The 12,163-nt window shown below is 46.0% G+C and overlaps 1 non-coding gene across 1 annotated transcript; it reads left to right on the top strand.

Moving 5' to 3' along the window:
- The first annotated feature begins 916 nt into the window (after positions 1-916).
- trnav-uac (transfer RNA valine (anticodon UAC)) lies at positions 917-989 on the top strand. Its single transcript has one exon. It is a non-coding gene; the product is annotated as a tRNA-Val (tRNA).
- The last annotated feature ends 11,174 nt before the right edge of the window (positions 990-12,163 follow it).

Below are 12,163 nucleotides of genomic sequence, written 5' to 3'. Positions count from 1 at the left end.
TGTGGAGAACTTTGAGCAATGTGTTGTCCCAGGCACCTACAGCATGACTTCGACGCTTTGGTAGAATTTCCAGTTTCTGAGGCTTTTGGCTCCCTTGTTATACCTTCAAATGCTCTGATAATGACTCCACGAGACAATGTGTCGTTCTTTAACTGTAGTGACCTGAGTCCTTTATTGATAACCACAGAGTGAGGATCACACCTGGTGGCCTGCCTTTTATACAAGGCCAGGCACACCTGTGCAGGTAAGCTACAAGTCTCCCACTGCAGTGCCCTCTGGTGGCACACCTTGTAATAGTACAAGCAGTAACCATGTCGAACACATGACAGGTGTCACTGTGGAAGCGTTTCTCTCACTCAAAGTTAGACGCACTACCGTGGGCGCCACGAGGTCTAGGTAGGTAGCCATTGACATTCAGGTTCATATATAAATATATATAAATATATCGACATGCATCGTGACTGTTCCCTGGTGGGCGAGATGTTAAGACCCGGCGCACTAACCTGGTTTCAATCCTCGATCAATTCATCGAAGAAAAATAATTGCGGTTTGTGAGACGCTTAATAATTGCTGTAATCACCATGAATACCAATACTCCCTGTGATAGACCGAGATTACAGACTATCTGGCTTCTCCTGCACTTTGCCGGGCACGTGTTTGGGGTTTAAATTTGTAACCTGGGTGAGTTCGCTGATCGCGGGGAGACAGAAGGAGCCTCTGTGGCCCGACTGTGAGGATGTGGAAATGAACACGGTTGCTGGGTGATCCGTGACATTTCTGTGAAGGGCAGCGGAGGAGAAGGATTGAGAATTCTCAGTGTGGGACAGAATTTGTTTCAGGAGAGCCAACACATTCCCGATCAGCACAGAGGGAGCTCACTGGTCAGCTCCTCGCTGAGGGGGCTGTTGTGCCAGAGGTTTCTGTAGTGTAGTGGTTATCACGTTTGCTTTACACGCAATAGGTCCCAAGTTCAATCCCAGGCAGAAACATTTTTTTTTAAATTGCTGTGGATGAACAATCGGAGGCGAGTTGAGTCTCCCTGCAAATGCTGCCTGACCTGCTGAGATTTCCAGCATTTGCTGTTTTTATTTGCTATTTATTCTCCTGGCAAAAGGGCTCCCTTATTCATTAATTGCTCTGTATTTCACCATTAAATAGATAACTTTGAGTGAGAGAAAACGGATCCACGGGGACCTTTTGCGTGTGAGGCCAAAGTGATATCCGCTACACTGCAGCCCATCAAAGTGCGAGAAACCACTGAATATAAAGGATGAGCTGACAAATATCAGGGGCAGGGCAGTCTTGTCAATGTCAAACCCTCCTCTCTTATTCAGCAGTGGCATGAACGGGAGTCAGACGCCACAAAGTTTAATTAAAGACACAAATACAAGTAACACTTGCAAATTTTTTAGTATAAAATTCTTTCACTTTATTTGAAATGCTACTGCTTTAAATCTGAAAATACACACGGTGGGATTTTATCTTCACTACTGATTGTATTTTGTGTGCACGTTAGGAATAATCGGTGCTGATAAATTTAATAAAATTTGCGCCGGATTCCTGGTGTCATCGGCAATGAACACTTTGAACCAGAAAGCTAAAATACAGTGATTAAAATGGGTTAACATATATAAGAACATATGAAATAGGAGCAGGAGTGGGCCATACGGCCCCTCGATCCTGCTCCGCCATTTGATACGATCATGGCTGATGTGATCATGGACTCAGTTCCACTTCCCGGGCCGCTCCCCAAAGCATAGGCCAAATGATTGAAGTATGGAGTGCCCCTGAGTTAGCATTTGTTTGATTGTGCAAAAGAAGGTGAAGGGTTAATTAATGATGCTTTCCTGTGAAAGCAGGATAAAAGTTTTCGAACAAGCCATCCGGTGACTGTCAGGTGAGCGCTGCTTGTGATACCTGGTGGGAATGGGCTGGGATTTTAAAGTCCCTTGTATTGCAGAACCCTCATATAGACGAACATCCCTTAACGACTGTGTAGACCTTGTGGTGCAACGGTAGTGCGCCTGATTCTAGATCAACGAGTTGAGTGTTTAAATCATGTCGTGGTCATTGTTCTTTTAGCAATTGCTGCTTCACAATAACCAGTCACTTGCTGCAATGTCTGTCTCACTGGTTTGTAGTGGTCGGGTTGTGGACAGCATCAAAGAAGAAAGAAGGGATGTGTGCAGTGGTGGTACAGCAGTTATCATGGGTAATTTTACCTACATCGTGATTGAGCTAAACACATGGTAGTGATGTGTTGGAGGAGGATTTCATGGAGTGTATTATGGATGGTTTTCTCAACCCAGAAGAGATCTGGCCATCCTTGACTGGGTGATGTGTAATGAGAAGGGACTAATTATCAATCTTGTTGTGCGAGGCCCCTTGGGGACGAGTAATATAATATGGTAGAATTCTTCATTAAGATGGAGAGTGTCACAGTTATTTCAGAAACTTGGGTCCTGAATTTAAGGAAAGGTAACTTTGACGGTATGAGGTGTAAATTGGCTAGAGTAGACTGGCCAAGGATACTTAAAGGGTTGATGGTGGATAGGCAATGGCAAACATTTAAAGATCACACGGGTGACTTCAGCAATTGCACATCCCTGTCTGGAGTAAAAATAGAACGGAGAACGTTGCTCAACCGTGGCTAACAAGGGAAATTAAGGATAGTGTTAAAACCAAGGAAGAGGAAAATAAATTGGCCAGAAAAAGGAACAAACCTGTGAACTGGGAGAAATGTTGAATTCAACAGAGGAGGACTAAGGGTTTCATGAGGAGGGGGAAATGGATTTTGAGAGGAAACTTGCTTGGAACATAACAACTGACTGCAAAAGCTTCTGTATACACGTGAAGAGAAAAAGATTAGTGAAGACAACTGTAGGTCCCTTGCAGTCGGATTCAGGTGAATTTATATTGGGGAACAAAGAAATGGCAGACCAATTGACCAAATACTTCAGTTCCGTCTTCACGAAGGAAGACACGAATAACCTTCCAAATGTACTCGGGGACCGAGGGTCGAGTGAGAAGGAGTAACTGAAGGATATCCTTATGAGGTGGGACATTGATGGGATTGAAGGATGATAAATCCCCGGGGTCTGATAGTCTGCATCCAAGAGTACTTAAGGAAGTCGCCCTAGAAATAGTGGATGCATTGGTGATCGTTTTCCAACAGTCTATTGACTCGGGATCAGTTCCTATGGACAAGAGGGTAGCTAATGTAAAAATACTTTTTAAGAAGGGAGGGAGAGAGAAAGCGGGTAATTATACACCGGTTAGCCTGAATCAGTCGTGGGGAAAATGTTGGAATCAATTATTCAGGATGAAATAGCAACGCATTTGGAAAGCAGTGACAGGATCGGTCCAAGTCAGCATGGATTTATGAAAGGGAAATCATGCTTGACAAATCTTCTGGAATTTTTGAGGCTGTAACGAGTAGAGTGGACAAGGGAGAACCAGTGGATGTGGTATATTTTGACTTTCAAAAGGTTGTTGACAAGGGTCCACACAAGAGATTGCTGTGCAAAATCAAAGCACATGGTATTGGGGGTAATATACTGACGTGGATAGAGAACTGGTTGGCAGACAGAAAGCAGAGAGTCGGGATAAAAGGGTCCTTTTCAGAATTGCAGGCAGTGACTAGTGGAGTGCCGCAGGGCTAAGTGCTGGGTCCCCAGCTCTTTACAATATACATCAATGATTTGGATGAAGGAATTGAGTGTATATTTGCAGATGAAACAAAACTCGGTGGCGGTGTGAGCTGTGAGGGGGACGCTAAGAGACTGCAGGGTGACTTAGACAGGTTAGGTGAGTGGGCAAATTCATGGTAGATGCAGTATAATATGGATAAATGTGAGGTTATCCACTTTGAGGGCAAAAACGTGAAGACAGAATATTATCTGAATGGTGGCAGATTAGGAAAAGGGGAGGTGCAATGAGACCTGGGTGTCATGGTTCATCAGTCACTGAAAGTTGGCATTCAGGTACAGCAGGCAGGAAAAAGGTAAATCGTATGTTGGCCTTTATAGCTAGGTGATTTGAGTATAGGAGCAAGGATTTCTTATTGCAGTTGTACAGGGCCTTGGTGAGGCCTCAACTGGAATATCGATTTCAATTTTGGTCTCCTAATCTGAGGAAGGACGTTCTTGCTATTGAGGGAGTGGAGCGAAGGTTCACCAGACTGATTCCCGGGATGCCTGGACTGACATATGAGGAGAGGCTGGATCAACTGGGCCTTTATACATTGGAGTTTAGAAGGATGAGAGGGGATCTCATCGAAACATATCAGATTCTGATGGGACAGGACTGGTTAGATGTGGGTAGATTGTTCCCGATGCTGGGGAAGTTGGAGCAGGCTCGAGGGGCTAGATGGCCCACTCCTGTTCCTAATTCTTATGTTCTTATAGCAATTGATTAACATTAAAACGAAATGTGACCTGACACCCAGAAAGAAGTGTTGAGGCAGAAGGTTAAATGCTGCATCCCTTTCTGCAAAAAATTCCTTTCACAAACATTTCTGTGACCGAAACGGCACAAAACAAAAATGTTCCTTTCAAAGTCATTAAACTCCCGAATTTCCGTGCCCCCTGAATCTCCTGAATTAGATGCCTCTAGTTTTGCCGACTCAATCCATGTCCCTTTGCAATGTTCTGCTTCCACCCACACTATGAAATGCGCTACTAACTTATCGAATCATGGAATGGTTACAGCACGGAAGGCCATTAGGCCCGTCGAGACCGTACCGACTCTAAGCGAGTCATACGCCCCCGCCCTTTCCCCGGAGCCCTGCAATTGTTTTTCCTTCAGACACTTATCCAACTCCCATCAGAAAGATAAGATTGCATCTGTCTCCACCGCCCTTTCAAGCCGTGCATCCCAGATCCTAACCAATCGATCCTGTTCCTATGTGTAAAGTCTGGGAAACACGAGATCAGTTCCTGCCACACACACAGCCTTCCTAAATATAGCACCGTCATTCTATTCTCGTAAAACCAGCTCCTGAACTATCGGCCAGCTGTGTAGGTTAAAGCTCTGGTTATGTTCCTAGCAGTGCGTCGATCGCAGTGTTTCTGTAGTGTAGTGGTTATCATGTTCGCCGAACACGCGAAAAATCCCCAGATCGAAACCGGGTGGAATCATTTTCAACATTGTTCAATTAAATATTAGAAAAAATGGTATAATTGACATTAATGGTTCAATATTAACAAAGTTGATCTTTGTTTCTGCTGATGTTAATAACCCTTCAACTAGGCTGGAGTTTCATATTTTGATATTTCAAATAACATTGTTGATATTTGATGTCTCCAAGATAAGAGAGACTAATTGATGTCCTGTTTCTGACTGCTCCATTTTTGATCTGGGCGGAGGAGTGGTGAGAGATCGGGGCCCAGGAGCGTCGTGATCGGGGCTCAATAGAGACGAGGGCCCAGGGACAGCACGGGCCAGCCCATTCTGCGTTCGATGGATAGTCGGCGCATGTGTACACAATTGGTCCATGCAGAAGAGCTTGGTCAATGGTCGTCTTGGGTAATCCTTGCCTCTGGACCAAGACCAAGCTCTGTCAAGCCCGTGTGGTGGCTGGTGTGCAACGGTCACTCCACGTTAAAAAAATCCACCCACAGGCATCTTCCACCCTTCAGGATGTAGTTCGGGACCTAGATTGTCAGGTTGCTCATCGAAACACCTGTGAACTCATCCCTTTTTAGAGTGGAAACAAATCACCCTCGATACGAGGGACTGCCTAATACTATACTATCAACAGTGTCTCACAGCCCTGATACATTGGCTGGTTTCTCTGTACAGTTCTGTACACACTCAAACTCTACACAGTGTCGCTCACTCCCTCCCATTTCCAGCCCTGACGGTGCAGAAAGTCCCTCACAAAGCTGCACGTTCCGGCTGCTTTCAGTTGAGTTGTGAGAGATTATTAAAGGATCCTGCATCTCCGCCTCGCTTCACAACAGCAGATCGAAGCCGCAAACAACCCATCGACTGATCGCTCGTCCCCAGCTCCAGCGTGAGTGAGGCCGGGACTGTCATGTATTCAATCAGCATTGTAACCCATGTATAATCTGTCCTAAGTTGTACACTGTGAGAACAATGACCACTATGTGGTGAACTTGTGGGAGACACTCCTAACCTGGACCTTCAGGTATAAAAGGGGAATCTCCACTCACTTCCATCACTTGAGTGCTAAGAAATAAAGGACAGGTCAAAGACTGACCTTCTCTGAAGCATGAGCCTCGTGTGCATTTACACTGTATAGTGAGGACGTATCAATGGCGATGAGAAACTGGGATTTAAACCACACGAGCATGGCCACTAGCTGAACCGACAAGAGGTACTGTATTAAGCAATGGTTGGGACAGAGATTCAACATTGTTAAAGCATCACACACTTCTCCAGGCAGCCAAGGGCAGTCAGGCATGCCCCAATATGTAGCCATACCCAGAGGGGAAGTTCGACAGAGACAATGGCAAGCTGAACGGCGATTCACGTCATTGCAAGGGACAATGCGGCCAGTAATGGGTCCATCAACACCTGTATATGGTGCACTCATAGACAATCACGGGGCAGTCAGTGACGATCGACTGGCAAGAGACCTTTTGTTTCCAACAGCAGCTCATGTTGGAGGCGTGGAGGCATGCACTCAGCCGGACTTTGCAGAGCTGAGCAAAATACCTGCAGAAATTGCAGAAATGAACACTGGGGGAAATCGCTGGAAGCTGAAGTTCAGCGAGTTCATGTGGAGCACGGATACAGTTCATACACCAGGACGCCACCGATAATGATGAACGTGCTCCTCAATGGCATCCCAGTATCAGTGGAGCTAGACACGTGGGCCAGCCAGTCCCTGATGGGTATCAAATAGTTCGAAAAGTGGTGGGCGTCCAAGTCCAGGAGGCCAAAATTATCGCCGATTGACGCACAGCTAAGAACATACACAAAGGAGATCATTCTGGTGCTAGGCAGCGCCACAGTAGTCGTGACCCACAAAGTTCGCTTGCTGTCATGAACTGGAAATTTGGCGATGTCAATGCAATTTCCTCTGTGGAGCGAGTATCATGCTCACAGATCCTGGACAAATTTGACTCATTATTTCAACCCGGCACTTTCATTGGGGCCAAGGTAGTGATTCACATAAACCCGGACGCCAGGCCAGTACACCACAAGGCCAGGGCAGAACCGTATGTGATGCGGGAAACGACAGAAGGCGAATTGGACCGTTTGCTAAGGGAAGGCATCATCTCCCCAGTCGAATTCAGTGACTGGGCGAGCCAGATTGTGCCGGTGCTCAAGGCGGATGGGTCGGTCAGGATATGTGGTGATTACAAGGCCAGCATCAATCGGGTGTCACCCCAAGACCAGTATCCGCTACTGAAAGCGGAGGATCTCTTTGCGACGCTATCCGGTGGCAAACATTTTTCAAAATTAGACCTGACCTCAGCTGACATGACCCAGGAGCTGGCGAGTGAGCCGAAGAAGCTGACCACCATCACGACACACAAGGGATTGTTTGAGTACAACAGATGTCGGTTTGGGATTCGCTAGGTTGCTGCGATCTTACAATGAAATATGGAAAGCCTCCTCAAGTCGATTCCAGGGACGGTGGTTTTTTAGGACGACATCCTCATCACGGGTTACGATACTGAAGAACACCTCCAGAACCTGGAGGAGGTGCTACGCATACTGGACCGGATAGGTCTGCGACTGAAAAAGGCGAAGTGCATCTTCACAGCTCCAGAGGGATAATTCCTGGGGAGGAGGGTAGCAGCAGACAGGATCAGCCCTACTGCCTCCAAAACGGAAGCGATCCAGAGAGCACCCAGACCCCGTAACACGACGGAGCTGCTTTCGTTCCTGGGGCTCCTGAACTATTTTGGTCACTTTCTTCCCAAATTGAGCAAACTGCTAGAGCTGCTACACGTGCTCCTACGCAAAGGTCGCGAATGTGTCTGGGGGGACAGCCAGGAAAGGACTTTTAATAGAGCACGCAATTTGTTATGTTCCAACACTCTGTTAACGCTATATGACCCATGTAAGGAGCTTGTGTAACGATGCGTCGTCCGATGGTGTCGGATGTGTTGCAGCATGTGAATGCCAAGGGTCAGTTACAGCCGGTAGCTTAGGCCTCCGGAAGTCTGTCCCAGGCAGAAAGGGGATACGGGATGGTAGAAAAGGAAGCGCTCGCATGTGTATATGCAGTAAAGAAAATGCACCAATACCTGTTTGGCTGGAAATTTGAGCTGGAGACAGAGCACAAACCCCTGACATCCCTTTTGGCCGACAACAAGGCCATAAATGTAAACGCATCGGCCCGCATACAGAGGTGGGCACTAACGTTAGCCGCCTATGACTGCACAATTCGGCACAGACCGTGCACCAAAAATTGCGCCGATGCACTCAGCAGGCTCCCACTCGCCACCACTGAGGGGGCTACCGAGCATGGTGCTGAGATGGTCATGGCTGTTGAAGCATTCGGAAGTGAAGGCTCACCCGTGACAGCCCGGCAGATTAAAGTCTGGACAAATAGAGACCCGCTATTGTCTCTCGTCAAGAAATGTGTCCTGAATGGGGACTGGGCTGCCACGTACAGGGCATGTCCTGAGGAAGTTAAACTATTTCACCGGCGCAGGGATGAACTCTCGATTCAGGCCGATTGCCTACTGTGGGGAAACTGCGTAGAAACCAGATGTGCAGAGAGGTGTTCATCAGAGAACTCCACAATGAGCACCCGGGCATTGTCATGAGGAAGGCAATTGCCAAGTCACACATTTGGTGTCCAGGGATAGATGCAGATCTGGAACTTTGTGTTCGCAGGTGCAACACGTTTGCCCAGCTGACTAATGCGCCAAGGGAAGCCCACCTTAGCCCCTGGTCCTGGCCCACCAAGCCTTGGGCACGCATACATGAGGACTACGCAGATCCTTTCAAAAATGTTTTTGGTTGTAGTCGACGCCTACTCCATAAGAAACATAAGAAACACAAGAATTAGGAAGAGGAGTAGGCCATCTTCCCCCTCGAGCATGCTCCGCCATTCAACAAGATCATGGCTGATCTGGCCGTGGACTCAGCTCCACTTACCCGCCCGTTCCCGTAACCCTTAATTCCCTTAGTGGTTAAACATCTATCTATCTGTGACTTGAATACATTCAATGAGCTAGCCTCAACTGCTTCCTTGGGCAGATAATTCCACAGATTGAAAAACCACTGGGAGAAGAAATTCCTTCTCAACTCGGTATTAAATTGGCTCCCCCGTATTTTGAGGCTGTGCCTCCTAGTTCTAGTCTCCCCTACCAGTGGAAACAACCTCTCTGCCTCTATTTTGTCTATCCCTTTCATTATTTTAAATGTTTCTATGAGATCACTCCTCATCCTTCTGAACTCCACCAAGTAAATACCCAGTCTCCTCAATCTATCATCATAAGATAACCCCCTCATCTGCGGAATCAACGAGTGAATCGTCTCTGTAACCCCTCCAATGCCAGTATATCCTTCCTGAAGTAAGGTAACCAAAACTGCACGCAGTACTCCAGGTGCGGCCTCACCAATACCCTATACAGTTGCAGCAGGACCTCACTGCTTTTGTACTCCATCCCTCTCGCAATGAAGGCGAACATACCATTCACTTTCCTGATTACCTGCTGCACCTGCAAACTAACTTTTGGGGATTCATGCACAAGAACCCCCAGGTCCCTCTGCACCGCAGCATGTTGTAATTTCTCCCTATTCAAATAATATTCCCTTTTACTGTTTTTTTTCCCAAGGTGGATGACCTCACACTTTCCGACATTGTATTCCATCTGCCAAACCTTAGCCCATTCGCTTAACCTATCCAAATCTCTTTTCAGCCTTTCTGTGTCCTCAACACAACTCGCTTTCCCACTAATCTTTGTGTCATCTGCAAATTCTTTTACACTACACTCTGTCCCCTCTTCCAGGTCATCTATGTATATTGCATACAGTTGTGGTCCCAGCACCGATCCCTGTGGCACACCACTAACCACCGATTTCCAACCTGAAAAGCACCCATTTATCCCCACTCTCTGCTTTCTGTTCGCCAGCCAAATCTCGATCCATGCTAATACATATCCTCTGACTCCGCGTACCTCTATATTCGGACGTAACCTTTTGTGTGGTACCTTATCGAAAGCCTTTTGGAAATATAAATACACCACATCCATCGGTACACCTCTATCCACCATGCTCGTTATATCCTCAAAGAATTCCAGTAAATTAGTTAAACATGATTTCCCCTTCATGAATCCATGCTGTGTCTGCTTGAGTGCACTAAGCCTATCTCGATGTCCCGCTATTTCTTCCTTAATGATAGTTTCAAACATTTTCCCCACGACAGATGTTAAACTACCCGGTCTATTGTATCCTGCCTTTTGGCTGCCCCCTTTTTTAAACAGAGGCGTAACATTAGCTGCTTTACAATCCGCTGGAACCTCTCCAGAGTCCAGATAATTTTGGAAGATTATTACGAATGCATCTGCTATAACTTCCGCCATCCCTTTTAATACCCTGGGATGCATTTCATCAGGACCAGGGAACTTGTCTACCTGGAGTCCCATTAACCTGTCCAGCACTACCCGCCTAGTGATAGTGATTGTCTCAAGGTCCTCCCTTCCCACATTCCTGTGACCAGCAATTTCTGGCATGGTTTTTGTAATTTCCACTGTGAAGACAGAAGCAAAATAATTGTTTAAGATCTCAGCCATTTCCACATTTCCCATTATTAAATCCACCTTCTCATCTTCTGAGGGACCAACATTTACTTTAGTCACTCTTTGCCATTTTATATATCGGTAAAACCTTTTAATATCTGTTTTTATGTTTTGCGCAAGTATAATTTCGTAATCTATCTTTCCTTTCTTTATTGCTTTCTTAGTCATTGTTTGCTGTCGTTTAACATTTTCCCAATCTTCTAGTTTTCCACTAACCTTGGCCACCTTATACGCATTGGTTTTTAATTTGATACCCTCCTTTATTTCCTTGGTTATCCACGGCAGGTTATCCCTTCTCTTACTGCCCTTCTTTTTCACTGGAATATATTTTTGTTGTGCACTATGAAAGAGCTCCTTCAAAGTCCTCTGCTGTACCTCAATTGTGCCACCGTTTAGTCTGTGTTCCCAGTCTACTTTAGCCAACTCTGCCCTCATCCCACTGTAGTCCCCTTTGTTTTCGCATTGTATGCTCGTTTGAGACATTACTTCCTCACCCTCAATCTATATTACAAATTCAACCAAACTGTGATCACTCATTCCGAGAGGATCTTTTACTAGTAGATCGTTTATTATTCCTGTCTCATTGCACAGGACCAAATCTAAGATAGCTTGCTCCCTTGTCGGTTCTGTAACATATTGTTCTCAGAAACAATCCAGTATGCATTCTATGAATTCCTCCTCCAGGCTACCCCGTGCGATTTGAATTGACCAATGTAGGTTAAAATCCCCCATGATTACTGCCGTTCCTTTTTCACATGCCTCCATTATTCACTTGATTATTGCCCGCCCCACCGTCAAGTTATTATTTCGGCGCCGATAAACTACGCCCACCAGTGACTTTTTCCCCTTACTGTCTCTAATCTCCACCCACAATGATTCAACATTTTGTTCATTAGAGCCAAAATCATCTCTCACAACTGCCCTGATATCATCCTTTATTAACAGAGCTACCCTACCTCCTTTCCTTTCTTGTCTATCTTTCCGAATTGTCAGCTACCCCTGTATGTTTAATTCCCAGTCTTCGCCACCCTGCAACCACGTTTCTGTAATGGCCACCAAATCATACCTATTTGTCATGATTTGTGCCGTCAACGCATTTACTTTATTTTGAATGCTGCGTGCATTTAGGAAAAGTATTTAATACTAGTTTTTAATCCATGATTTTTAGTTTTGACCCCTCCTGCAGCCCCTTTATATTCATACATATTGTCCCTTCCTATCACCTTGTGGTTAACACTGACCCCAGTGCTACTCTGCTCTGTTGCCTCCTGCCTTTTGCATTCTTTCTTGGGGTCCTGTTTATCTGCGCTCTCAACCACTCTAGCTCAGAGCCCTCTCCTGCGTTTCGAATACTCCTCGCATTGAGGCACCGAGCTTTCAGGCTTGCCTTTTTATTGCACTTTGACCCTTTAGAATTTGGATGTACAGTGGCT

Source organism: Pristiophorus japonicus, unplaced genomic scaffold (assembly GCF_044704955.1).
Source record: "Pristiophorus japonicus isolate sPriJap1 unplaced genomic scaffold, sPriJap1.hap1 HAP1_SCAFFOLD_35, whole genome shotgun sequence".
NCBI lineage: Eukaryota > Metazoa > Chordata > Chondrichthyes > Pristiophoridae > Pristiophorus > Pristiophorus japonicus.
The sequence above is the reverse complement of the archived record's forward strand: the minus strand, read 5'-3'. Positions and strand labels throughout refer to the sequence as shown.